This window comes from Dermochelys coriacea, chromosome 8, assembly GCF_009764565.3.
Source record: "Dermochelys coriacea isolate rDerCor1 chromosome 8, rDerCor1.pri.v4, whole genome shotgun sequence".
NCBI classification, from domain to species: domain Eukaryota; kingdom Metazoa; phylum Chordata; order Testudines; family Dermochelyidae; genus Dermochelys; species Dermochelys coriacea.
Window position 1 is genome coordinate 6,687,362 of NC_050075.1, and position 6,000 is coordinate 6,693,361.

Below are 6,000 nucleotides of genomic sequence, written 5' to 3' on the forward strand. Positions count from 1 at the left end.
TGGGGCCCAAATAACCATGTTTGCTAACTCTATGCACGGCCTAGCTACGTATATAAATATTCAATTTTTTTTTCCAGAGGCAAATTAGGCTTTAGACAAAACAGAAATTTGTACAGCAAGTGTCTCTGTTTTCCTTGAAACATCCTGAAAAATTTCAGTCTTTGTTTTTTTTTAACAAAAAGATGAAAATTTTCAATGGAAGCCTCCACCCGCTGCCACCACCACCATCTCTGTTATTTTAAATCATACACAGCTTCTTTAATAACATCAATTCTGAGGCCCGAGAGGGAGGAAGACCTTCTCAAAAATGTCTAAATCCATCTCACTTCCAGGCTCTGGATACTCTTACAATCCAGAACTGTCACTTTGCCCAGTTCGCTGGACTTCATCAGCATATACTGTACAGCCCCATCCCACTGGTAAGTAATGGTGGGATGCTGTCACTTTCCTTCAAATCTGTTGCACACAGATTTATGAATCTTAATAACACCATGCATGGATTCTTAGCTGCTACAGCATTCCAGGGCCCAGTTGCTGTAAGAACGGTATCTGGGTGTGTGTCTTAGCCTGTGAACTTTCTTAACCTTCCCTCTACCACACCTCACAGATCCATTGGCGACTTTACTGGAAGTCTTGATTCGTGGCAGGAAGAGTCTGGACAGCCAAGTTTGTTGTGGGAGTCATGAGAATTTGGAGAGAATGAGAGGAAATGGGTGGGGTGGGGGGAAGTTTGATGAGGGAGGGGGTGCAGAGGGGAAGGAATTTTTCCTTCCCAGAGTTTTGGCTGCTTCGGTGTGAACTTGTATAAATTTACTCCTTATCTCTCAGACCATTTGATGTTTCTATGAAAAGAAAACAGTCTGCAGAAAAAAAGGAATCTTGATATAATATCCCTTTGGCATTGTAAAGAATGTTAAACGGCTCTAATCGGCTGGGCCTCTTCAGCACACTGGGGCTCGCATAGTTCTGGGGGGAGCCACTTCAATCGGACAAAGAAAAGTAAAAGAGCAGCTTCTTATGCTGGGAGTGAGCCGCCCAGACAGGTCTGGATTGAAGATGGAGGGCGGCCTCTCTCTTTCCTCCCTCTCCTCCCAGGGGGAGGAATTAATGACTTCAGAGTATATTTACCCAGGCCCTGGCAATCTTCAAGTCCGTGGTTCCTAATCTGGAAAAAAAACAAAACACAACTGCAGGCTTATGAACCAAGATGACTTGAACCAAGATCATCAGATCCAAACTCGGAGCCGAACTCTGAGGCTCGGCTCTGTCTCCCTTTCTGTCTTTCAGTAGTTAAGTCCCATGGCCCTCAGCCTTTTCCATACCACAACCTCATCTTACAACATCAACAAAGTTTCAGGAACACCCCCCCTCTTCCATCTAGCCATAAAGAAAGGGAGAGAGGGCAGGACCCCCAGGCCAAGAACCCATGTTCTAGATGGCCTAAGGTTGATACAACCACCCCTTCCTTCCAATCTACGAGAGTTCAAAAACAATGAACGCTACTAGCGCTTTGAGCCTTACAGGCAGTGGGCCAAAATGAGTGAGCTGGAGAAAAAGGCACCTGCCGACAGGAGAAGAATGAAGGGGGCTACATAAGACCCACAGGTCTTAGGAAATCCAAGAAAATGTAAAGGGCTCTGTTCTGCCTTCAGTCAGACGCTTACCCAGCAATTTACTTCAATGAGGTTGAGCTGCAAAGGTGAAACAGAGAGCAGAAACAGGACCCAACTGTCTAAACTTAATGCCGTGCAGTTGGAATAACCTGATTCACCTATATCAGTGCTTAAGATGCCTTTAGGGGGTCCGGGTGAATAGGAAAACCATAGCAAGATATATAAGCAAGATGCCATGGGGTGCATTAGCCTATGTTTCATAGAGTTTAAGGCCAGAAGTGACCACTAGATCATCCATTCTGACCTCCTGTATAGCACAAGCCATTAAATTTCCCCAGTAACTCCTACACCGAACCAATAACTTGTGTTAGACAAAACCAGTGGTTCTCAAAGGTATTTGATCGCATCCCCCTCATTGTATCGGCAGTAGTTCACGTCCGACCCACCCCCAGCCACACAAGTGCATATACCAATTTTTTAAAAAGCCAACATACATCACTAAATATTAAAACCAGCAGGGCATTGATTCAAGCAGAGCCACCGAACCACTGTGATCAGAGCAAAAGCAAAACCCTGAGATTGTGTTCGATGCTTACAACGAAACGTGCACACCGCAGCGTAGCAACTAGATTAACATACAGAGAGCAACGACTTTGTAAAATGCTATGCCAGAAAATCCATCAAATGCACAATGCCTTCTAGAGTGAAACGCACAGCACCATCTGAGGTCCTGGTATGCCTGGAGGAATCCGCTTGGCTAGTTATTCATTGCTGTGAGTAAAATGTGTGCAATACATTGTTTTTCTTAAAGCTTCTCATGCCCTGCCCCCCCAAATACATTTCACACACCCCTCCCCCAGAAGGGCTGATCCCAGTTTGAAAACCTCTGGATTAAAGCATTTCAGTTCTCAGAAAACTAAATTGTTGTGTGTATCAAAGTGCATAGGGATACAGGCACTAACCTAGGGTGACCAGGCAGCAAATGTGAAAAATCGGGAGGGAGGTGGAGGGTAATAAAAGCCAGTATAAGAAAAAGACCCAAAAATCGGGACTGTCCCTATAAAATCGGGACATCTAGTCACCCTACACTAACCCCTTTTTTGGATCTTGCCAAGAAACAACTGGAAGGCTCAGCCAGACAAGTAAGACACAAACTATTTAAGATCCCCGCAAGTGGCTCAAAGCATCAACGACACAGGAATCATCTACTGCATCTACACTGGGAAAGAGGTCACCTCACAGACAGCCTTTCAGACAAGAATCTTATTAAGCACAACACAGGCTCTGAAATATTATTATTCCCTTGGAGAACTGGTCCTCTTACAAGTACTGTAGTTCTTCTGATTTACAGCTGCAATAGCAAAACCTGCATGATATTCCTATGGCATAATAATAATATTCGATCAGATCTGGGAATTATGGAGCAAACCCCCAGATAAACTGTCACAGCCTCACAACACTAAATGTGTCGAGGTATGTGCATTTCCTTAAGAGGGACAATGTGGTGCAAATTCAAATGGTGTGTGAAAAAAAATCTACAATAAACTGTATAATTATAGATACTGCTGTGATCTTATGGAATATACTTGAAGGCAAACGAGCTGAAAGCATTATTTTAAAAGACCCAACCGTATGGGTTTCTCCTACACAGTCCAGTGACTTGCTCATATGGATCGTGCGTGGAGTTATCTCTGAAGACCCATGTCAGCAAACGTATGACTAAGAGCTGAGATGCCGTGCAAGAAAACCGATTGGTGGAAGTCACTACTGGGTCTACCGGAAACTAGGATCTAAATTGCATGATGAGCGTCAAGGGAGGAGGCAGGGCATTTGCAAGGCTGAATTTGTTCCCATCAATATTCTAAATTGGTACAAGCTACTCAGCTGGTCCACTTGCACCCACGTATACCTGTTTTTTGACCAACTCACCCCCAACGTGGTCCTTACAAGAGCATTTACATCACTGCTGAATTTGGCCCTAGCTGTACAGGAAATGACTCGCATACAGGCACACAGATCACTACATTGTCGTCATACAGTGAAGGCCAGTTACATCCTTTGACGATACGGCGCTATTTTGTCATGCAGAGATAACAGCTGGGCAAAACAACCGGCCCACCATCCCGCCCCTCAACACACACACACACTATCTGCACTTAGGTGACAAAGGTGCAAAGTCATAAATATGCATTCACCCCACAAAACAAAGCGAGAATGGCACTGCATATTGCACTGAAATTTCTCCGACCAGCACAGGCCCATACCAATGGATACGTGTCCCCCCTACGTGGAAACACATATGCTCCATATCTGTAATGTGGCCACATGATGTACAAATCAATGCCGAAACATGCACTTTCATGCATACACCAATGCCAAATAGGTATATTCATGTATACACAGGCTGATGAGATTTGCTGGGCTGGGTAATTCATTGATGTCAGGAAAGCTTTGCTTAGATCTAGCATAGGGTTTTACGCTGCCTCCAATCACCACAGTATCTGAGCCCCTGCCATGAAAAAAAAATATCAATAATGCAGTCCCTAGTCATGGTGTCTCTGACACTTCTCTCTTTGCAGGGGGAAAAAAACCTCTGCTTGTGGCATTTTTAGTTTGGCTGGTTGCTTTGGTGGCTGTTACAGGAGTTTATTTTGGGGTGGGCGTGGGGTATTATGTTAGATGGGTGTGTCAGTGTCGGTTGCGCCATTCTGGCTATGGTGCAAAGGCTCGTCGAGGAGGAAGGTTTTGCAGAATGTCCTAATGAAGCTCAGATGCCACATCCGATTCCCAGTGAGATTTTTTCTGCCTTTATAACCAGTACACAGCACACCCCTGCAAATTGGCATGATGCCCACAAACACACCCTTCCATTCACTCTGCACTACGGAGTCCCCTAACCCCCACAGCAGGTAAAGCCAGGGCCATTGGAAGAGCCATTCTGAGCACGTACAAACTCTGCTGTGGGTCCTGGCCATGAGCTCATTGAAGGAACTGAGGGAACATGAAGGTTTCAGCCACAAGGCCAAACTGAATGATAAGCGATGTCCAAACCGCCAGCTGGGCTTTCTAGCTGTCCTGTAAAAGGCCGGGAGATTTTTACAGCAGGGTCTGTTACCCAGCTTTATAGCGTAACTGCCCTTTCAACCTAACCAGAGATAAAGCAAGTTCTGTGGAAGTTCCAGTTGGGCCGCAGAGTCTTGAGTTTCCTTGCGCTCAGAAAAATTCCTCTTGCAGTCGTCTCTGACACAGACGGCTTTCTTTTCTCCTTTGAGAAACCAGACAAATTCTCCTTGGGCACTAACGGCAAGAAAGCCCCTTTGTTCAACTCTGCAAACAGGGCCACGCCACGGCCTACCCCCGTTTCCTAATTACCGCCTCCCGCGCAAGGCGCTCAATCCCCAGTGTCTAGCCAACTGCCCCAGCATTAACCTTGTGTTTGTCTAAGTGATCTGCCTTCTCTGTCCAACAATATAGCACTGTCTATCCTGCAGCCCACACCATTTCAGGGGGCATGCAAGGCGGAGCATGGGGGAGCGCGCGTGTGTGTGAGAAAGAACATGAGCGTCCGTGTGTGTGTTGGTGTGAGCGTCAGCCTGCCTGCCTCATCTATTGGGAACGGCTGAGGTGGGGATGCAGACACTGGAACAGCGCTGAAGAGACCTTCACCTTACGGCTGGTTGGGAGCAGCCAAACATTTTGATCGAAGAAAGAAGGCAGAAGAACAAGCCTGGGCGGGAGACGGGGGGGGGGGGGCGGGAACTCGGCCCTCCATGCATGAGCAGCCATTAATGAGAACCAGCTGAGGATATTCTGCCCCTTCGCTCCTTCCCTCCCCCCCCACCCCGCCCACACCTCCTCTTGGCTCACCCTTGGGGTCAGTTTGTATTTTCATAAGTCTTGATTGCCGAGAAATTGGAGGCTTGTGTGCCAATGAGGGTCTGATTTGTTAATGGCAGGCCCGAGGCAGAGTGCACTGAAACATGAGGAACTGAATTACAAACTCCAGCCAAAGGACTCCTAACAGGGTGGGTTAACCCCCCCCCCCCCACCTCTCTCTGTAGAATGGCTGAACATCTGTGCAGCAAAACCTCCGGGACTCCCCATCTTTCCCTTACTAATCAAACACATGTAGATTAGGGGCATGTGTTTTCCTTGTGGATCCTGCCTATCACGCATGCATTTTATGTGGCTCAGGTGAATTATTTGGCTCCCATGTATTTCATATGGGACTTTCTTCTTATGAACAAAAAAATGCCATATGAACAATGGAAATCACATGGAAGTTACACTGGAGGACATGGATCCCCCCCACCCATGTGAAAGGTGGGGTATGGGAACATGCCTCCCATTATCTATGTAGCAGAAGACCTGACCTAGTCAGTAAAGT